This window comes from Plecotus auritus (assembly GCF_963455305.1).
Source record: "Plecotus auritus genome assembly, chromosome: 5".
NCBI classification, from domain to species: domain Eukaryota; kingdom Metazoa; phylum Chordata; class Mammalia; order Chiroptera; family Vespertilionidae; genus Plecotus; species Plecotus auritus.
In genome coordinates, this window is record NC_137776.1 from 77,904,549 (window position 1) to 77,928,405 (window position 23,857).

The window sequence follows — 23,857 nt, forward strand, 5'->3', positions numbered from 1 at the left end:
TATAATAAATATTAATGACCTAATATAAAATAATATAAAACTTTGGAGGTAAAGGGAATATAAAAAGTGAAGGTAGTCAAGCATGATAATTTTCTTATCTTTCATAATAAGACGCTGAGAAGCTGTCTGATGTTAATAAATTAAGAAATAGACTTAAAGGTTAAAAGCTACCAAATAATAGAATAATTAAAAATAATACAACAAAAATTTAGTATGTAAATTTAATTATTTACTATGTTCTTTTATTTCTTCTATTATTTAATAGATTAGAAAAATAAATTTAAAATCATCTGGAAAAGGCATTTTGATCTTAAAATGTGAATTCATATTTGTGTATATCTTTTCCTGTAGTGTTTTTGACAAATATTATTTCTATATGAATTTCAAAATAAAGAAGCTCTTATTAGCAGGGAGAGCTGCCCGGCAGTGGTAGAAACATGCTCATGAGGCCATGGATTCCCCTCACTAGGAAATGATGAATGTGCTCCTGACATAGATTGTGGTGACAGTTTTATGGCTGTATACTTGTCTTTAAACTCATCGAGTTGTGTATATTAAAAATTTACAGTTTTATATACCAATCGTGCATCAATAAAGTGGTTAAAAAGTGGGTAAGCAGAAGTGATCTGTTGGCTCATGCTGTAGGGCAGCGTTTCTCAGCTTGGCACTATTGAATTTGGGACCAAGTAATTACTTGTGTGTGTGTGTGGGGGGGGGGGGGGGTTGGGAGGGGGTAAGGGAAGCAGTGTTCTTTGCATTGTAGGATGTTCAGCAGCATCCCTGGCGTCTACCCACTAGATGCCAGTAGCACACTCTCCCAATTGTGATAACCAAACATGTCTCCAGACATTGACAAATGTCCACTGGGGAGCAAACACACCCCAGTTGAGAACCACAGCTGTAGAGGATTCTTGGCTGTGAGAACTGAACCAAGTGACCTCTTGGGTCTCTCCTAATTAAATGTTTTTGTCTTTGAACTGTTGGGAAGGGGTCAGCATTTTGCATAGACCTAGTTTCTTTCTTAATACTTTTTTTTTCATCTCAGGCCAAGTTTCCTTCGGTTCAGTTCAATTCAACCAATATGCATGAGTGCCAACTCTGTGAGGCACTGTGCCCAGTGCACACATCTCTATTTGACAATGTTTCCTTTCTAAGGTAAATGAATGATGAGTGATTCTCTTGCTGTCCCTCGCCAATGGAGATCCCCTCACCAATGGGTAGGCACATATTTCGTTTTGCCTTAGGTACCATGCAGATCTCACCAGTTGTTAGGGCTGGCTCAGAGAGTTTTAGCAATGCCTCAAATTTCCATATTTTAAGATGCAAAGTAATGAGAAAATACTTTGTAGAACATAGCAAATAAAACAGAAAATAACAATTACAAATTACAGTTGGTTAACAAAAATGTGAGCTAAATCACACTTGATGTGCATATTTGTTGAAATTAAAAATATAGTGGGTTACATTCTTCAAAGAGTTTATCACAAACCCAGATTATATTATAGATATCAAAACTGGAGAGTCCCACTTTTGAGTGGAAAATTTGATCCAGTGTTTTTCCTCTAAGATTTTTAAAAGTAGCTTAAAACTCTTAGGAACTAGAATGTATGTCCTTTTTATTGAAAAACTGGGGTTGTTCAAGTTTACTGAAATGTAAACTATGTGTTACTCTAATTTTATAAATGGGATGAATCACTTTCTTCTACATTGGAATGCAATTTTGTTGTTTTTTGTTAATCCTCACCCAAGGATATTTTTTCCATTGATTTTTAGAGAGAGTGGAAGGGAGGGAGAAAGAGGAAGAGAGAGAAATAGCAATGTGAGAGAGACACATCATTTGGTTGCCTCCCGTACATGCCCTGACTGGGGCCAGGGATGGAACCTGCAACCCAGGTACATGCCCTTGACTGGGATTCCAACCCATGATCCATTGGTGCTTGGGACAACATTCTAATTACTAAGCTGGAACTCATTTTTAATTAAGTTTCTCCTTTTATCTATGAAAGTATACTGTGAGAGTTGCATCCTCTCCTCCAGAGATAAACATGGTAAAAAAGAAATGGAATATCTCCAGGTGTCAAAATTTAAAATGTATTTTTATGAAATTATAGCTTTGCATGAATAATCACCTTATTGGGATAAAGTGAGAGCTACAGTGGACTGCACCTGGGCTGTCACTCTGTCCCTTTATATCATGGAAGAGGAGCCTCGACATAGGCTCCTGTAGCATATTCTTGCTCCTGCCTTTAGACATACACACATACAGGCCCACAAATAATCTTCACCATATCAAAAGTGGTATCTCTTCATTGGCAGGAGGATGTCTTGTCTCTACCTTGAAAGTTATAGGCCTATGTTATGCCACGGTCTCTCTCTGTACAAATGCCTAAACAAGCCAGTATTTGATAGACTCTTAGCTTTCATCAAAGACTAATGTGAGAAATGGCTACAGGAAAACACATTTTGGTAACATTTATATTTATACTTTCACTCATTTCTTCATTCAACAGTTAAATGGCTGCTGTAGGAATGGCACTGCTAAGCTTTTCCTTGAATGTGCTCTTAGGGAACAAAAATATATTTTTTATATAAAGCAAATACCTTATTTATTTTTTTTATTTATTTAATATATTTTATTGATTTTTTTACAGAGAGGAAGGGAAAGGGATAGAGAATTAGAAACATCAATGAGAGAGAAACATCAATCAGCTGCCTCCTGCACTCCCCCTACTGGGGATGTGCCCGCAACCAAGGTACATGCCCTTGATCAGAATCGAACCTGGGACCCTTCAGTCTGCAGGCCGAAGCTCTATCCACTGAGCCAAACCAGTTAGGGCAGCAAATACCTTATTTAAATAATGAGAGTTTCAACTCAATGTTTCTTCTTTACTTTCCTACTAGGAAGAGCAAAGCTAATTTAGAGCTCAACTGTGACAAAATCCGGTACCTAAGCCCAATTTGTCTCCCATTATACAGTTCTTGATCATGTGGTTATTCTTTTACACGTGGTTCTCTTCTATATGGCTTATATTATATACCTTGGAGATACTTATAGAAAGCATATCATCTTAAATGTCTTTGCTGGATTTTTACCATTGCTGCTTTGATGTGCCTGAAATCTGATGGACTCATTTCAATTTCATTTATGTGGGTATGAATTTTCTCTAAAAATTTCCTTCTGAAGATTGAGGTGGTTGAACTCAGTGATTTCCAAGTGCTGGTCCATGGGTTACAGCCATAGTGAGAGTATTTTTCATGTTACATCAGTGTGTCTTGGGTAGGGCCAATGCACCAGGCGATGCTGGGACCAATGCACAAGTGATGCTGGGACCAGCCAGACTTGGAAACCCTAGATCAGACAGTCTCTTAGATGTCCTTTGGATTTATGAATGTATGATGCTGTCAGAGCACTGGCCGCCGGTGGGTGGAACATAAAAGCCTGTCTCTAGGGAAAGAGCTGCAGTGGCACTGATCACATTGCCAGGGACAGAGGGAAGAGAATGCCGCAGGTCACGAGGGGTTTTCCCAGCTTTTGCATCCTTCTCTCCAAAGGTGTGTTGAGTGCTCCTTTCTGGGCTCCCGCGCCCCTAGGGCACACTTCATTGTAGCATTTACCTCACGGCATTGTGAATGTGGTCGCACATCTTATGTATATTCCACTAAACTCATTTGAAATCTATGGACACAGAAAATATGGACATCAGTCTGCAACACCACAGCCAACCACACAGTAGGCATTCAATAAATGCTCAAATGAATGAATGAATGAATGAATGAACTATTGAAAGAAATAATGCAATAACACCCTGTGCATAGGCTGTACTTCAAAGCCAGTAGAAAACTACCTATAACAGATTACAAGGAAGAAGTTTGGGTATATTTAACCTAAGCGCTTAGTCTGCTAATTCAGTGTCACTGACCTCCTTCAAAGGGTGCCTGAAGCCCCTTCGTTTTGGATCTCTGGATTTATATAGGAAAAGGTCTTAACTTTTCTTAGTATTGACAATATCATCATAAGTATCCTCTGGGACAAGATTTCTATGCCTAGGTTAAAGCACCGCTGTAAAATAAACAGTTTGACCTGATTCTCTCAAGACTAAGTCTGTTTTCTTCTATTAGGACAAGGAAAAGATATTTACCATAGCCAAGGAACTGGTTGTTTGCCCTTTAGAAGTAAATAGATAGCCACAAATAAAATTTCACGTTTATTCACAGCCACTTCATAATGCTTTATAATCTCTTCCTATCATTATTATTGACTCAGGTATTTCTAGTGCAATATGCCATGCTGTTGTCCTTTTTAACATATTGATATTTATATAATTACAGAAATAAATAATTAATGTAGAAAAATGTATTTCTTTTTAAAAATATATTTTTATTGATTTCAGAGAGGAAGGGTCAGGGAGAGAGAGATAGAAACAATGATGAGAGAGAATCATTGATTAGCTGCCTCCTGCACGCCCGATTCTGGGGATTGAGCCCGAAACCCTGGCATGAACCCTGACTGGGAATTGAACTGTGACCGCCTAGTTCAAAGGTCAACCACTGAGCCATGCCAGCCAGGCAGAAAATGTATTTCTAAAGTTTAAAGTAAATTGTTTGAAAGAAAAATACCTTGAAAATAATGATTTAGACATTTAACAATTTTAAATTTATGATCAAGATTCATAATCTGGTTTGTAATCCTGAGATTTTAGTGCCTTTCTACATTAATCTCTTTAGTTTATGTATTTATTTTTTGTTAGGTAATGGGTTTAATTTGATGTTATTTATATACTAAAGGCACTTACTTAGTATAGCTTAATTTACTGTCTTTTCAAATTATAATCACCATGTATCAGATTTTTACTTAGTGTGAGTCAAGGTGATTATTTCATTATTGAGATTTTTTTAAAACTTCAAAGGCCTGATATAGTTTTAATAATCATCACTTTACCTATCAATAAGGACTGTAACTTTTTTGTAACAGTGAGATATCCCCAAACTCTCCCACCTTCTGTATAAAGTAAAAGTAATGTAAAGTAATGGTGCCCATAAGCAGGTGCACCCTGACCCAAGGAATCATGCAGAGCTCTGTAGGGATGGTTCCTCTTCTCGTTAAACTAAACAAACGTATTTTCAGCAGCTCAGGGCATGGACCTACTTTCAGTTGAAGAGTATTATCAGCAAACATTATGATATAAGTGGAATGCAGGCCACATGCCCCCTACTGTGTGATAAAGATGTGCCCTCTTTATCTACCGCATCCCCACATGGGCCGGAAGGAAAGGTACTTGACTTTTCATCCAGGAACAACTTTTCTTCTGGATTCTGAACAACGAAAATTTAGGGTATAACAAGCTGAACTTCATATATGTTATATAACATTTAAATGAGTAGACTAAAATTGACATAGACTATGTCAATTTTGGCCAAGTAATTAAGCAATTTCTTCTATAATATTTGGGTTTGACTTCTTTGTCTTTGGATTTATATTGGAGATATGTAGAACCAAAGCAACTGTATCCAAGTTGTTATTAATTGAAATGCCTGCATTGGAAGAAGAGCATTTTATTGGGCCAGCAGTGGGCAAAAGCTATCATTTTTGAGTGTTTTTAATGAGAGATTTGAAGATTTTTTTATTAAGAATTCTGAGATGCTTCTGGGTAAAGTATAAATCATGGAGAGCGATGTCAGTACTCGGGTCAAATGTGGTTCCTTTGGTGGTGTAACAAAATGGCTCGTGTTCTCCTATGACCTCAAGTTGACCTTGATGATATAAAAGAGTAGTTCGAGGCTCTCATTTGTTGATAGGTCAGGAATAGGCTAGAGTGCTACAAAAGAAGCAAAAGTCATAAATTTTGTCTACATATCTCTCTTCTCCCCCTCATACACACTTACACCTGAATCTGCTTCCAGCAGAAACTCCATCTAAGCTCTTTCTCTGGGGACTCATGTTGTCTTGGCTACTTCCCAGTTCTCTATATACCTGAGTTCTTATCCAGGAAGGAAATTCTCTAAGTTTCAGTTGTGCCTGACCCTTATGCTACTCTGGATTTTAACAAGCCTAATCTAGACTTTCCACCTTTGTCACCCTGTGTTCTGAAGAGGGATGATGTTTTGTATGCTTAGCTCTACTCCCATGCCACCCTCTTTGAACACCTCCAAATACTTTAAATGGTGAGCTTCAGATGCCTGGCTTTTAGTTTTCTCGATCTCAGAGCTGCTAGGTTTCTCTTTAGCTGAACCTGCCAACCTTCCTTTTTATCTTTAGATAATACATACATTTGAATGCCTACCATGAAATACATTTTGCTTTAGATAATGTACTTCAATCAGACGCTTTGAAAGTTAAATATTCTCATATCTTCAAGTGGCCAGAAAACCACTCTCCCAACTTTATTTTAATGAACTTTGGGGGTGGAGGAAGATGTGCTTGGGTATTATAGCCCAAGCCTCCTTTTTCAGCTTCAAATGGCACAGAAACTCTCTTAGATTTTCAACATACTCTCTTAGAATAGCAATCATTTCTGTGCCACAGAACATGCGTTAGCTTCTTGCTGAAAACCAACAGGAGGCACAGCAGATGTGTTAGTAAATCACAGAAATTTCAAAACCGCAAAGAAATACAGCTAAATACCATTGAAAGGCTGTGATGCATAAATGTGGCTGGAGTATGCCATGATCCCATGATCCCCTGACTATTGGGGACCTGGCCAAGAAACTGGCAGTCAAGGTTGCCCCATTGCTAGGACACACAATTGACAGGCAGAGATGATTGGTGAGGTCAAGTCATACATATCAGAGGAAAAATGTTTGGTGTAGGGGTTAGCCATGGGCAGCTGGAGAACGTTTTAGAGAATGCTCTGGTAAACAGATTAGTTGAGGGTAGGCAGAGCACAGACAGGGAAGTCTGGAATGGCCTGGATTGGCTCAAATGGAGGGAAAGGTTGGGGTGAATTGTAGTGGTAGGTCAGGCAAGAGGAGAATAGCTTTGGACCTTTATGGATCTCTGAGCTGCAGATAGAGCCAGCTCCAGCCCTTAAAATGCCCTTAGGGTGGATGTGAACCTGCAGCATTATTACCCAGTCATAGGCTTGTATGGGTAGAATCTGGTTGAGTCAGGTGGCTGCTCTTGTCCTAGATATGTGCTTGGCAAAAGGGGTTTCGGCCTTTGTCCTGAGCTCGGTTCCTGTAAAGAATTAAAATTCTTCTTCTCCTGCCAGCATTTGATTTTTGAAATATGGCCCACATCTGCTCTGACTGAGAGCTCTGCCAGCCTGTCCTCTCAGTCCTGAGTCTGGCACATTAATCTAAGAAAGTAGCTCTCAACCTTTAGTATGCAACCACCTGGGAAGATTGCTAAAAATGCACCTACATGGGCTGCTGTCCAGGGGATAGATACCATGTGTTCCAGGTGGAGCCCAGGAGCCTGTATTTTAAACAGCATGTAAAGGGCTTCTAATGCAGGCTTTAGAAACATGTTAAGAAACAGTGGCGCTCTCCCTCCTGGGAGCACGCCTGTGCTTTTCCCTTCCCCCACTCCCCTCTCCCTGCCCCAGGCACATTACCATTAGCCTCCTCACTTCCAAGCTCCAAGGGCCTTTCCTTTACCTTCATAGCTTGTTTCCTAAGCCCACTTCTTCTAAAAATAAATAAGTAGATAACTAAAGAAGGAAAGAAAATGGGGAGGGGGAAGAAACACTAACTTAAAGGAGCTGGTTCTACTTTGTTTTGTAAAATATTTCTCTAAGAACATTGTGGGTTTTAATGATAGATTTAAGGATCTTTTTTAAAAATTGATTTTTAGAGAGGGAGAGAGAGAAACATCTATGTGAGGGAGCATAACATCTATTGGCTGCCTCCTGCAGGACCCTAACCAGGGATCGAGCCTGTAACCCTGGCAGCACCCTGACTGGGAAGACTTAAGGATCTTGATGGATGAGTCCAAAGGCCGGATCCTTTGTGCAGTGGTTGAGATGTGGTTCCCACATGCTACGTATAACTTGTCAGGATTTCACCATTGGCCACCATGGTGAAATCACACAGTCTTTCCTGTTTCAAAGGGTCAAGCTGAGTGAACTTCAGACCTAAGCAAATACTGAGTATGTGGACAGACTCAGACTATGCTTCAGTGAAAAAGGAAAAATGATTTGTGGATGAGTTTTTTATTTCCCTCTAGTAGTTGGGAAGTGGGTAGCCCATTTATCTTACTGCTGTCAACTAGATGTATGGGTATTTGTCCAAGGTAGGGTCAGGTTTCTTCATTTTCTCAGTTATCTTTGAGAATGAACAAGTTATAGATGAATTTTAACTTTTTGAGTTGGGAAAATAGAGTGTTAGGAGCCTTTTTCAGAATGATGGTTAATTTAAACACTTTATATAGGAATAGTAGCCCATCCTAATGGGAAATTCATGGGGAAGGGAGTCCTGGGAAACATAGACTAGTCAAGGCGACACATTACAAAGCCATGCTGCCATGAATCAGCTTCCCAGGGTCTCACCACTCACCTGAGGATAACTGGATAAAGTTGCATTGCAGGAAATGCAGAGCTGAAGACCATGGACTTCATGGTGATCCCAGCAATACAGAAATTCTGTCAAGTCCACCCAGTAAAAAGGCTCTTTTTGTAACTCATCCAAGCATTGAGAACCTGGCCCACCACAGGCACTGAACTCAATACTGAGATACAGGAATTAAAGTGATATAGTCCAAGCAAAGGTGGCTTGTGAGACATAGGTATGGTCAATAGCATGCAAGTAGAAATTTGCTTAGAGTCACTTACAGGAAACCTTTTGCTTTTTCCATTAAAAGAGGATAAATGTGGCTGGACTGCCTTTTGTCCTTTGGCATTTTGCCCCTTTTCCACCCTTCCAGCTGGACTATAGAAGTGCAGCCCGCAGTGGTGGTGGGGGTGGGGTTGCAGCAACCATCCTGTGAACATGAAGCCACAGGCATGGGCAGAGCTCCACCTTGAGGATGGCAGAGAGGAATGACAGCAAAGCCTCTGTGCCAGCCCTAGCCTACCTCAGGGGCTTCTTTTCTGGAGTCTCTGCCTCTGTAAGCCACTGAGGTAATTCAACTTTTGTTATTTAAAACCACCTACTCTCCTAATTGATACCGGACACTGAAACATTTTGTGAAATGCACCATCTTAATAAAAACACCCCTTATAAAAAATAGTATGAGTCATTATAAATGGAACCCAATGGTTTAAATAAATGAAGAAAGGGAAAAAGAAAGAAATATGTCCTTTAAAACCATGCATCAGAGTCCTATAGGGTTCAGAAGGAGTTACAAGGAGCTTGAAATGACAATCTATTGCTCCCCCAGCACACATGGCCATACATTGCTTTGTAACTGCAGGTGGTGGTCACAATGTCTGCACTTCCAGCGACACAGTCATTCCCTCTGAATGGGAGACGAGGATGAAATGTTTTGGAACCGCTTCTGGGTGAACTTTTCAAGGTGTTCTTGGTCAGGTACAATTGATGTAAGTATAGTCTGATGACTTTAGAATTCTCTAGACGTGGTAAAACATTCAGGAAATAGGTCTAGAAGGCCATGGTGTTTAATTATGAGTCTTTAAGTTTGAGAGCTGAAATTTGCAAATGTAAGCATTTGGCTTAACTTAGGATGCTTGACAGTGAGGCAGGGCATGTTTCAGCCAGAAGGCTTCAATAGGGAGTTCACAGGGCTCAATCAGGCAGAGGCAGGAGGCAGGCACAGAAAAAGTATTGTGTAGGGAATTGTGGATTTGGGGCAGGAAATAGAACCTGAAAATCGAATTCCTATTAACTAGCTGTGTGGCTCTGAGCAAGTCACAATAACACTAAACCTCAGTGTTCTTCCCTGTAAATGAGCCTCCCTCTTCTTTCCTGTAAATGTTATATGAACTTTAAAGTTATGCTCAGACTTAAATTCTATGAATATCTAGGAATTTCACAAGGATAGAGGAATATGGTTCTCTGGGTCAGAGCAGATTTTAAGCAGAGGCCTCCTAGGACCCTGGATAGCTCCTCAATAATGTTATTTAATATTAGTATAGCTAGATAATATTTAAAATTAGTGACCAGCTTCTTCAAGAGAACTCCAGTCTTATTCAATTACTAGAGGCCAGGTGCACAAAATTCGTGAACGGGGGAGGGGGGGCAGTGTCCCTCAGCCCAGCCTGCACCCTCTCCACCGGGATCAGGCCTAAATGGGCAGTCGGACATCCCTCTCACAATCCAGGACTGCTGGCTCCCAACTGCTCACCTGCCTGCCTTCCTGATTGCCCCTAACTGCTTCTGCCTGCCAGCCTGATCACCCCCTAACCACTCCCCTGCCAGCCTGATTGATGCTTAACTGCTCCCCTGCCAGTCTGTTTGCCCCTAACTGCCCTCCCCTGCAGGCCTGGTCACCCCCAACTGCTCTCCCCTGCAGGCCTGGGTCCCCCCCAACTGCCCTTCCCTGCAGGCCTGGTCACCCCCAACTTCTCTCCTCTGCTGGCCTGGTCACCCCTAACTGCCCTCCCCTCCAGGCTTGATCACCCACAACTGCCCTCCCTTGCAGGCCTGGTCCCTCCCATCTGCCCTCCCCTGCTGGCCATCTTGTGGTGGCCATCTTTTGTCCACATGGGGGCAGGATTTTTGACCACACAGGGGCAGCCATCTTGTGTGTTGGAGTTATGGTCAATTTGCATATTACTCTTTTATTAGATAGGATAGAGGCCTGGTGTACGGATGGGGGCCAGCTGGTTTGTCCTGAAGGGTGTCCTGGATCAGGGTGGGGGTTCCCTAGGGGTGTGGGGCGGCCTGGGCGAGGGGCCTGTGGTGGTTTGCAGGCCCCCTGGCAACCCAAGCAGAAGCCCTGGTATCTGGGATTTATTTATCTTCTACAATTGAAACTTTGTAGCCTTAAGCAGAGGCCAAGGCAGGCCAGGGCTGCAGAAGCTTGGCTTCCTCCATCGCCGGGAGCAACCTTAGCCTCCTTCTCTCTCCAGCTCCGTGGCTGCTGCCATTTTTGTTGGGATTTATTTATCTTCTATAATTGAAACTTTGTAGCCTTAAGTGGAGGCCTGGGCTGGCCAGGGTGTGCGGAAAGCTTGGCTTCCTCCATCGCCGGGGAAACCCAAGCCTCCCTCCTGCTCTCTCTGTGGCTGCAGCCATCTTGATTGCATTAATTTGCATAATCGCTCCTGATTGGCTGGTGGGTGTGGCTTGTGGACATGGCTTGTGGGTGTAACAGAGTGATGGTTAATTTGCATATTACTCTTTTATTAGATAGGATCATTGTTTTTCTGGAGTTCTCTGTTTAAGGGCTATGACCTCTTTTGTAAATTTCAGTCTGTGGATTTAGGAAATGACAGAAACTTCCCTGAAAACTTGAGTGTGTTTGAGAGTCTAATAGAAGCACTCTCTCTTCTCTCATCACACAGCTTGGTGAAAGCCACATTGTAACAATAGTATTCCTTGGAACACCACTCCTGTCACTCAAACAGGACTTTGGGAGAGAGGTCATTGGTACATGTGCCAGTCAGGATTCAACTAGGCAAGCAGAACTCCTAGATTAGATAGATAGACAGACAGACAGACAGACAGAAAGATAGATAGATAGATGATAGAGAAAAACATAAACATATATATGCTACATACATACAGTAACTCTTTACTTAATGCTGTCCATAGGTTCTTGGAACTGTGGCAAAACAATGTAAAATGAAGCCAAGTTTTACTAGGGGCTAATTGCAATAAACAAGAGTTAGGTTCCTATGGTTTCTCATCAACATTTTGTAAAGTACTCAGCATAACTCCGTTAAACCGCTTAGTTCCCTTTCCCAGGTAGCCTTGTATTGTGGTGGATTTAAACTCACGTTCAGTTTTTTCTGTTAAAGTCATACTGCTTATAGATGGTCACACCTGCACAAAATCAAAAAGAAGACGCTGGTACATCAGTTTGCTTAGTGTGAGAATTTAGTTATTAAATGAGTGGGTCACATACCTGCTGAGTGTTGCCTCATTTGGGCATTGATCCAAAATTAAGGCTGTAAGTTAATAATACAGTAAATTACCTTTAACCCATTTAACTGGTCTGGCAGCCTAACTAGTGGCTTTGACTCTCTCGGTCAAACATACTGACGAATCCTGTGGAACACTGAGAGTTTGAAGCCATTAGATACCTTTCTGAGCACAAGAGTTGCTGTTTTCAAGTCAGGTTACATTTGTAACCAATTTTTTATTCTGCCTTTAATTGTTACTGTGATTCTGTAATTTAATTAATTATTATCATGAATTGAAAAACTTTGATTCTGAAGAGAAAGACATTTTTATTTATAAAAATTCATATAAATGTCTTTGAGAGATTAAATAAAGGCTAATTATTTTTTTAAAAATTTCTGGAGAAGTAGGTATTGGCAAGGTTATTGGCAAAAAAAGTTTCCTAAATTTCTATGCAGATTCTACACCCAGATTACTTTGCAGGTATGTTCATTTGGAGGGGGAGGGGAGGGTGGCTTAAAGGAATTGGCACTGGAAATCTTAGAGAAAGTGTGGGTTTTGTAAGAAATATGACACATAACTTTCATCAGTAGACCCATCCTCAGAGAAAAGATCTTGGTCTTACAATAAAGGATTGGTGTATTTCTATGTTTTGATAGAAAATAAAAAATGTTTATATTAGAAATTCTAGCCAGCACATTAAAGCAAGAAAAATAAATAAATGATGTTTATATTAGAAATAAATGAATAAAACTCTCCTTATGCACAGATGGCATCTATATTAATAAAAGGGTAATATGCTAATTAGATTGGCCATCTTCCGGATGTCCGACTTCCTTCTGGACAAAGCCATGGTGGGGGGGCTGAGGCAGAGGCAGTTAGGGGTGATCAGGCCAGCAGGGGAGGGCAGTTGGGGGCAACCAGGCCAGCAGGAGAGGGCAGTTGGGGGTGATCAGATAGACAGAGGCAGCTGGGGGCGAGATCAGGCCAGCATGAGAGAGCAGTTGGGGGTGAGATCAGGCCGGCAGGGGAGGGCAGTTAGGGGCCATCAGGCAGGCAGGCAGAGAGGTTAGGGGCCATCAGGCAGGCAGGCAGAGAGGTTAGGGGCAATCAGGCAGGCAGGCAGAGGCATTTAGGGGCGATCAGGCAAGCAGGCAGGTGAGTGGTTAAGAGCCAGCGGTCCCAGATTGCAAGAGGGATGTTCAACTGCCAGTTTAGACATCCCCCAAGGGGTCTCCAATTGGAGAGAGTGCAAGCTGGGCTGAGGGACTTCCCCCGCTCCACCCCGCCCCGTGCATGAATTTCGTGCACCGGGTCACTAGTGATTGTATAACTAGAAAGTCCCAAAGAGTCAAGAGCAATAGCAAAAGCTCATGGAACTAATCAGTGAGTATAGCAAGGTCAAAGCTGGACAATGTGAGCAAAAAAAAAGTAAATTAGCATTATAATTAAAGGATTATAATAAATATCTACATGTCCTTACTGACATAAATTACTGAATAGGAAAAGGGTAGAATAAACAAACCTCCACGCCGGAGAATTCCAACTGATTTATATAGATGCTGCCCCTGCAGGGAGGCAGTGAGCATCTATTCCTCAAACTCAGGCTGTTCATAATGACTTCTGTCCATTCAGAACTGTATGGAAAGGGTAAAAAATCAATTTGTAGTGGAAACACATGACAAGCACTATCTCAGGCAAAGGATCAGTTAAAATCAACAGTGATGTCATACTGATAGTATATTTCCTTAACATAATGGAATGAAATGGCACTTTACCTCTGTGGTCTTCCTCCTAAAAACAGTCTAATCATGAGAAAAACATCAGATAAATCCCAGTGGAGAGGCAGTCCACAAAATCTCTGACCAGTACTCCTCAAAACTGCTGAGGTCATCAGAAACAAAGACGCCTGAGGAACTGTCACAGCCTAGAGGAGCCTGGAGACATGACTGAATGCAGAGTGAATCCTGGAGGGATCCTGGGGCAGACAGAGGGCTTCAGGGGAAAACTAAGGGAATCGGAACAAAGTATGGGAGTTAGTTAACAATAACATCTCAATATCGGTTTATTAATTACAAATACACCATATTGATGTAAGATGTTAGTAATAGGGAAATCAGATATGGGGTAAATGTGCACTCTGTATTACCTTCACAATTTTCTGTAAATTTAAAGCTGTTCTAAAGTAAAAAAAAAAATAAATAAAAACCGTTTCAGGTGTGTATGATGTACAATGTACATGTCTCCGATGTAGATGTCTCTTTTGAAGTGGCCAAGTGCCAGGCCTAATCTCCTCAGATAAGAAGCCTTCCCGGCAACCTCTGCCACTAACTCAGGAGGGGGATCCCACTAGATGTCTTATTCTCTCATCCAGGCCCCACCAGACCTCACAGCGATGCCGCTTGTCTTCAAGTCTGTGAATAGGAGTCTGATGCTGAGAAAAGGGGGCTTGTCCGCATTTTATGTCTAGTAAATGAGATTTGAGTGGGAAAGATTTGAGTGGACTTTTTCTCTTTACATTTTTTTTCACACTGTTAGGTACAGGAGAGTAAAATGAGTAAAATCATCAGTAAGTGGCCAATGGCAGGGTTTTGATGTCAGCAGAAAGAATGATTTAAGGAGGTCTTAAAACTATGCTGGTCTCTAGAATGACACCATTCTTTATTGCTCTGTTCTCAAAATTTATTTTTTAATCTCTTCAGGCCTCCATTTCATAATTTTATGTATGTTTGAAACCAAACTCAAAGTAATTTAGGCATCTCAAATTTTTCTAAAGTTATCTCCCTATAATCTCATTGATGCCTATTACTCAATTTGGTATTTCATACTTAGTGTTGAGTATTAAATTTAATATTTAGCATTTCAGTTTAAATGCTATATTCCTCACAGCCTTTTAAATAAGAAATGAAGATACCCTAGAAAGTAACATATAGAAAAATTAACTTGAAAAATCTAAACAGAACTATGAGAGGATAAACAAATACTTTACCCATAAAATGCAGTTGTTAAAATTCATTGTGAAAGCTGCCACTGTTTTATCTGGTAGCCAAGTAAAACAGGAAATGTGATGAAATTACATGTCTCCTTTGAAGAGGAAACAGCAATTTCTCAGAGAGGTAAAACTTTCTCTTGTTCCAGATTCTGAAAAAAAAAATGTATTATTCAGGGTATTTCAAGGTAGTAAAATAAAAGAATTGTTCACAATAGTTTCACAGCCAAATGAAAATGAAATTTATATGATTGTTGCTCAGAGCATCTAACTAAAATATTAAAGCCATAATAATAAAAGGCAATTCCATGCACATAGTTATCCGGGGTGATATTGTAATGTAGTTCATGCATATTGTACTGTGCTCCAAATTCTAATTCACTTGGAGAATGTGTTAGAAAACCATTGCTCCTGAAATTATGTTCTCTAAACATTATCCTTCTCTTCTGGGTTTCTGGGAATAGCTGTGTCTGGGAGAGCATGGTGCTACATCCTCTAATGTGTGATGTTTGCACTCAGAGATTCCTTCCTCAAATATTTCTTTTCAAGTACCTTCTCTGTCCCAAGCTATCCTGGCTCATTTGACAAACAGGTACCTGCTCTTATGAGCATCTGTTCTATGAGAGAGACAGAGATAACAAGAAAATAAATCCTCAGGAGGCTTTCAGACAGTGAGAGGTGCTACGCAGGAAGAAATCCAGGGTAATGAGAGAGAGAGAGAGAGAGGTTGGGGGTGAAGGGGTGTGGGTTGAGCAGGGGGACAAAGCTTTTTAGAGGTTGGTAAGAAAAAGCCTGCCTGATGTCACATCTGAGCCGAGACCAGAGTGAAATGAAGAAGCCAGACATGGGAATAACTGAAGGAAGATCATCTGTGCCCACTAGAGAGAATGAAAGATGCAATGATGCCCATTTATTTCCTAACTTAGGTATTTGGAGGTTGAATAACAACAACGTTGAAATAATAAGATATAAATTTTAAAGGAAGGATGGTAAGGTCCTGATATTACCCCATTTAACATTATCTGGTTCAGGGAAAAGCCTTTTTGCCTCCCCTGATTATGGTGGTGTTATTACATCGCAGCTTTTGAAAGAGTAGTTTAATAAAACAGGAGACTGTATCCTCAAAAGATGTAAATAGACTTACATTTTTCTTGGATTATTTTTCCTAAGGTGAGAAAGGTTATAATGGGAACAAGCTTGCTTCTTCCAAAAAAACATTGGATTGAGAGACATAAATTTTCCATTTATTACAGATTTTAAAGCTAAGGATAATATTAAATGCAATATTGAAAGAATCTGGTAAATCAATGGGCCTACCATTGTAAGACATAAAATGTAGGTTAATTCTATCACACTTTTACCTACAGGGAGTCATCTTTGAGCTGAAGAAAAAAATGAGTAAAATCGTCTGTAAGGATTTAAGGTCTTATCAAGCTAGAGGCTTAGTCGGCCCTGGTTTGGAAGCATGTTTCCTAGAACTAGAAAGCTTTTCTTTCTTTTTTTTTTCTTTATTGATTAAGGTATTACATATGTGTCCTTATCCCCTCTTGCTCCCTCACCCCCCGCTGATGCCCTCACCCCCCTGGTGTCTGTGTCCATTGGTCATGCCCATATGCGTGCATACAAGTCTTTTGGTTGCTCTCTCCCCCTTACCCCCACCCTCCCCTACCTTCCCTCCGAGGCCCGACAGCCTGATCGATGCTTCTCTGACTCTGGATCTGTTTTTGTTCATCAGTTTATGTTGTTCATTATATTCCACAAATGAGTGAGATCATATGATATTTATCTTTCTCTGACTGATTTATTTTGCTTAGCATAGAAAGCTTTTCGTTAGTACTCTAAGGTTACATCACACACCATTCACCAAGTAAATCTATTCCCAAACTTACCACAGTTCTAAGAGTTGAAACTAGTACCTCCAGTGTAGGTTTATTTTATGCCTTTTAAAGTATAAAAGCAATTGTTAGAAAAATAGTTAATAAAATAAACTCATCATTTAACTTAATCAACTAACTCTTGGTTACTTTTCCTATGTATGCTTCTTCAACAACCTTGAACATGTTTTTTCTTTCTAATTATTTTTATAATTAGACACCCGTACCCTAGGTTCCTGGTGTCAGCCTAACCTCTAAACAAACATCTTTGAAATGAAAAACAAAACAAATCCTTTATATAAGCAACACACTCCCTGCTATTCGTTTGATTTAGATACCAAGGGATGCATTTGTCTGGCCACAAAATGTTCTCACTCAGTCAGACTTGCCCGTTCCTTCAGCCAAAAGATCTGTCCTGGGGCCATGCTATGTGAGAAGCCACAACATAGTCTATGGCAAGAGAAACCACCACTGTCATTTACCATTTACAAGGAGGGCTCCAACACTTCTGCTCTACTCTAGCCTGTAATATTTAGATTTTAAAAATTGTCTAAAGTTGCTGGGTCTGTGCATACATCTCCTTTTTCTTTTAATTTAATTTTTGAAGTTGTTGTCTAGTAGATTTGTCATCATCCAATTGTTTGTAATGTGTTCAAAAAGTAAGGACTGTGTATTATTCATACCTTTTCGTCCTTAAAACTACATAGGTTGTGACCTTGTAGTAGCACTCAGTAATGTTTGTTGAATGAATAAACGAATGAATGAATGAATGACTGGACAGGTGAATGGGGCTCCACACTGCTGCTACACATTGATAGCCCTACTTGCTGGGTGAGATTCATGATGTTTGTGGTATCTGGAATACCTAGATAGGTTTTCTTCTCATTTCATAAGCTTCTTTTATATCCAAAAATGATGAATGATTTAATTCTTCATTTGCTTATGTCACTGGCTGTATTTGGAGTATAGATTAACGTTTAGAGTTAAATTATTTGCATATGTTTCAAGATTTTTCTTTACTCAGGGAGAGACACTAAAAGCAGAATACTCAAGAACTTTCACATTCACAAAATGCTTCTTTTGAACATAGTAAATGGCGAACTATAAAAAGAAACATCTTTCCAGCCTTTCCAGTGGAAAGGAATAAAATAAGAACTGTATTTTGGATGCAACAAAAGATTGCATTATTATTTTCCTCCTGTAGGAGCCTCCGGTCACCCTGAATATCATTGTGTGTATCACTTGTGTGTTTTCTGTTTAAGACCAAGAGAAAAAAATGTTTAAACTTAAATGCTTCCTAATCAGTGAAATGCCTACGATTCCCCTGCCTTCCCTGAGAGTCACAGGTAATGGACACCCATACCCTAGGTTCCTGGTGTCAGCCTAACTTCTAAGGGAGCATCTTTGAAATGAAAAACAAAACAAATCCTTTACATAAGCAACACACTCCCTGCTATTCTGTTATTTGTTTGATTTAGGTACCAGAAACGGCTTGCACTGCTCTTAAATTAAGTTGGTAGAAGAATGTTTGCTCATTTAAATTCATCTCTTATGAGGAACATAACTTAGACTGTGGTTTTTCAAAACAGAAATATTTCATGTCAGTGAATTTATTATTTTATCCTGTCATTATAAACTGTACTCTTAACTATTTGTGATTTAAAATGATCACTTTTTTTCTGTTTCTACTTCAAGCAATTATCCTCAAACTCTTGAATGTTTTTGCTGTTTTATTTTTTAAACTAACAGTTCTGCTTGTGATAAAGAGGCAGATGAAAGATAAAGTGCAGGGAAACCTATAATTCTTGAACTTGTGTTAAATTGTATCTTTTTAAGATTTTATTTTTTGAATATTTTATATGTTCAGTATTCATTATAAAAATTTAAAAACACATTGGTAGTATAGGAAAAGTATCTGAAAGTAATTTTATAAACATAAAGGAATAATAACTTTACTAATCAAACCTGAAAATTTAGTACTGGATAAACTAAGTCCAGTAAGAAATTACAAGTCCAACAAAAATAGTGAACTGTAATCTTTAGGTAAAAGAAGTAGAAGTGGAAGTGAGAATGCAAAACTACTTTTCTTTTATTCCATTTTATTATATAATTACAGAATAGCCCTTAAACTTGCTGATCACAATCAATATTTTTTAATGCCATTCTTAGTCTAACTTCAAGTGCTCTCTTTTGTTTATTGATTCCTCTTAAGTCTTAGGTTTGTAGTCACATGCCATCTTTGATTTCTAAAAGCAAATCCAGTAGCCAGTAAGTAAAAGTATGGTGATTTCTTTTTCTCATAATACATACATTTCCCACAGGATATTTGTGTGTGTGTGTGTGTGTGTGTGTGTGTGTGTGTGTGTTTAAACCTCATATGCTGACATTTTCCATTTCTGGACCATTTCTATTCACCAGCATTGAGTCTTTCTAGCTAGTAGCATACTTTTTGCACATATTTTTGTCATTTGTACTGTAATTCTTCTCCACAGCTTGGACCATGATGGGGAGACAGTCCCCAAAGTGGCCTCGCTGGGCAGTAGGCTGCCTCATTGCAGTGCTGGTCTGTAGAGGGGCTAAATGACACTTAGCTAAGGTTCGGTGCTGCTACTGTGTGCTCAATGTGCAGCATCCCCTTACACCTTTGAGGAATGGGCTTAAAGGGCCAACTTAGTCCATTCAGATAATAAAAGGATGAAGAGCGATAGTGTGCTGCCATCTTCCTCACCTCTTCCTCATGACTATGAGCACCACCCCCAGAATTTCTGTCTGTGCATGGTGATTTTGACCATCTCTTTGTAGACGATACCACAGCCATGTTGTCCCATGTGTGAGTGGAATGCCTGAACCAACACCAAGCGAAGTTATGATCCTTCAATCACTGTGTAATTGTGAAGTATATCAAATTTAATAAATAAAACATTCTAGATGCAATTAAAGCACTTGCCTGTCCTCCCCAAACCCTGCAATTCAGTTCTACTCTTCCCCACCCCAGAGGTAATAGCTATCCTGAAATCGTAGAGGAGCTTTGCTAGCCATTCTACATAAGTACATGTAAAAAAATTTTATGTAATATTTAGGACTGCTCTCACTTAAAAACGACAAAGCATATCACACAATGGGCATCCATTTGCAGCTGTTTGCTTAACCCAACATTATACTGCCAAGATTTTTCATTTCGAAACATGTATTGCATTTTGATTGCTATAGTGTGTACCACTATGTAAATATACCACCGTTTATCTATCCATTCTCTTTTTTTTTTCTAAATTTCTTTTAAAAAAATATATTTTATTGATTTTTCACAGAGAGGAAGGAAGAGGGATAGAGAGTTAGAAACATCGATGAGAGAGAAACATCGATCAGCTGCCTCCTGCACACCCCCCACTGGGGATGTACCCGCAACCAAGGTACATGCCCTTGACTGGAATCGAACCTGGGGCCCTTCAGTCCGCAGGCCGACGCTCCATCTACTGAGCCAAACCAGCTAGGGCTGTAAATTTCTTTATTGATTAAGGTGTTACATATGTGTCCTTCTTTCCCCATAACCCCACCATCCCTCCCCCCCCACTCATGCCCTCACCCCCCTGTTGTCTGTATCCATTGGTTAGGCCCATATGCATGCATACAAGTCCTTTGGTTGATCTCTCCCCCTTATCCCCACACTCCCTACCTTTCCTCTGAGGTTTGAGGTTCTGATCGATGTTTCTCTGTCTCTGGAACTGTTTTTGTTCATCAGTTTATGTTGTTCATTATATTCCACAAATGAGTGAGATCATGTGATACTTATCTTTCTCTGACTGGCTTATTTCACTTAGCATAATGCTCTCCAGTTCCATCCATGTTGTTGCAAATGGTAGTAATTCCTTTTTTTTAGCGCAACATAGTATTCCATTGTGTAGATCTACCACAGTTTTTTAATCCACTCATCTGCTGATGGGCACTTAGGCTGTTTCCAAATCTTAGCTATGGTAAATTGTGCTGCTATGAACATAAGGGTGCATATATCCTTTCTGATTGATGTTTCTAGCTTCTTGGGATACATTCCTAGAAGTGCTATTACTGGGTCAAATGGGACTTCCATCTTTAGTTTTTTGAGGAAACTCCATACTGTTCTCCATAGTGGCTGCACCAATCTGCATTCCCACCAGCAGTGCACGAGGGTTCCTTTTTCTCCGCATCATCGCCAACACCTGTCGTTTGTTGATTTGTTGATGATAGCCATTCTGACAGGTGTGAGGATGGTATCGCATTGTCGTTTTGATTTGCATCTCTCTGATAATTAGTGACTTTGAGCATGTTTTCATATGTCTCTTGGCCTTCCTTCTGTCTTCTTTCAAAAAGTTTCTATTTAGGTCCATTGCCCATTTTTTGATTGGATTATTTATCTTCTTTTGTTGAGTTGTATGAGTTCCCTGTAAATGTTGGAGATTAAACCCTTATCAGTGATAACATTGGCAAATATGTTCTCCCATGTAGTGGTCTTTCTTGTTGTTTTGTTGATGGTTTCTTTTGCTGTGGAAAAGCTTTTTATTTTGATGTAGTCCCATTTGTTTATTTTCTATTTATTTTCCATTGCCCTAGGATCAGTATCAGTGAAGAAGTTCTTTCGGCATATGTCTGAGATTTTGCTGCCTGTGGATTCCTCTAGTATTTTTATGGTTTCCCAACTTATGTTTAAGTCCTTTATCCATTTTGAGTTTACTTTTGTGTATGGTGTAAGTTGGTGGTCTAGTTTCATTTTTTTGCATGTATCTGTCCAATTTTCCCAACACCATTTATTGAAGAGACTGTCTTGACTCCATTTTATGTTCATGCCTCCTTTATCAAATATTAATTGGGCATAGTGGTTTGGGTCAATTTCTGGGTTCTCTATTCTATTCCATTGATCTATATGTCTGTTCTTGTGCCAGTACCAAGCTGTTTTGAGAACAGTGGCTTTGTAATACAGTTTGATATCTGGTATTGAGATCCCACCTACTTTGTTCTTCTTTCTCAGGATTGCTGTGGCTATTCGGGGTCTTTTTTTATTCCAGATGAACTTTTGGAGAGTTCGTTCTAGGTCTGTGAAATATGCCATTGGTATTTTAATGGGGATTGCATTGAATCTATAGATTGCTTTGGGTAGAATGGACATTTTGATGATATTGAGTCTACCAATCCATGAACATGGTATGTTCTTCCATCTGTTTATATCTTCCTCTACCTCATTTTTTAGTGTCCTGTAGTTTTTTGCATATAGTCTTTTACCTCTTTAGTTAAGTTTATTCTTAGGTATCTTCATTTTTTTGGTATGATGGTAAATGGGGTTGCTTTTTTAGTCTCTCTTTTTGTAAGTTCACTATTGGTGTATAGAAATACCATAGATTTCTTTGCGTTAATTATGTGTCCTGCTAACTTGCCGAATTCATTTATTAAGTCTAATAATTTTTAAATGGAGTCTTTAGGGTTTTCTATGTACAGTATCATGTCATCTGTGAATAAGGACAGTTTTACTTCCTCTTTTCCAATTTGGATGCCTTTTATTCCTTCTTCTTGTCTGATAGCAATGGCTAGTACTTCCAGTACTGTGTCGAACAGGAGTGGTGAGAGAAGGCATCCCTGTCTTGTTCCTGTTCTTAGGGGAAATGGTTTTAGTTTTTGTCCATTGAGTGTGATGCTGGCTTTGGGTTTATCATATATGGCTTTTATTATGTTGAGGTATGATCCTTCTATTCCCACCTTGCTGAGAGTTTTTATCAAGAAAGGGTGTTGGATTTTGTCAAATGCTTTTTCTGCGTCAATTGATAGGACTATGTGATTTTCTCCCCTCAATTTGTTTATGTGATGTATCACGTTTATTGATTTGTGGATATTGTACCATCCTTGTATCCCTGGTATAAATCCTGCTTGGTCATGGTGTATGATCTTTCTGATGTACTGCTGGATCCAATTTTCTAGGATTTTGTTGAGGATTTTGGCATCTATGTTCATGAGGGATATTGGCCTGAAATTCTCGTTCATTGTGTTGTCTTTATCTAGTTTTGGTATTAGAGTGATGGTGGCTTCATAGAATGAGTTTGGAAGTGTTCCTTCCTCTTGAATTTTTTGCAATAGTCTGAGGAGGATAGGTTTTAGTTCTTCCTTGAATGTTTGGTATAACTCTCCTGTGAAGCCATCTGGGCCTGGGCTTTTGTTTGCTGGAAGCTTTTTGATGACTGCTTCAATTTCTTCCATAGTTATTGGCCTATTGAGATTTTTAGAATCTTCCTGATTGAGTTTTGGAAGGTTGTATTTTTCTAGGAATATATCCATTTCCTCCAGGTTGTCTAGTTTGTTGGAATAGAATTGTTCATAATATTTTTAAATAATCCTTTGTATTTCTGTGGGGTCTGTTGTTATTTCGCCTCTATCATTTCTGATTTTATTTATTTGAGTCCTCTCTCTTTGCTTCTTGGTGAGCCTGGCTAGAGGTTCATCAATCTTGTTTATCCTTTCAAAGAACCAGCTCTTGGTTTCATTGATCTTTTGTATTGTTTTTTTTGGTCTCTATGTCATTTATTTCTGCTCTAATCTTTATTATCTCCTTCCTTCTGTTCACTCTGGGCTTTTCTTGTTGCTCTCTTTCTAATTCTTTGAGTTGTAGCATTAGATGATATACTACCATTTTTTCTTGTTTTTTGAGGTAGGCCTGGAGAGCTATAAACTTCCCTCTCAGGACTGCTTTCATTGTGTCCCATAGGTTTTGGATTGTTGTGTTTTTATTGTCATTAGTTTCCAGAATGTTTTTAATTTCTTCTTTGATCTCATTGGTAACCCAATGAATATTTAATAACATGCTATTCAGCTTCCAAGTGTTTGAGTGTTTTTGATTGTTTTTATTGTAGTTTATTTCTAATATTATGTCATTGTGGTCTGAGAAGATGGTTAGTATAATTTCAATCTTCTGGAATTTGGGGAGACTTTGCTTGTGACCCAGTATGTGGTCTATTTTCTAAAACATCCCATGTGCACTTGAGAATGTATATTCCGCAGCTTTGGGGTGAAATGTTCT

General features: G+C 39.5%; 1 protein-coding gene across 1 annotated transcript in view; it reads left to right on the forward strand.

The window, feature by feature from the left end:
* Nucleotides 1-23,857, forward strand: part of NXPH2 (neurexophilin 2) — a 118,235-nt gene that overhangs the window by 15,892 nt on the left and 78,486 nt on the right. The gene's annotated exons all lie outside the window — the stretch shown is intronic.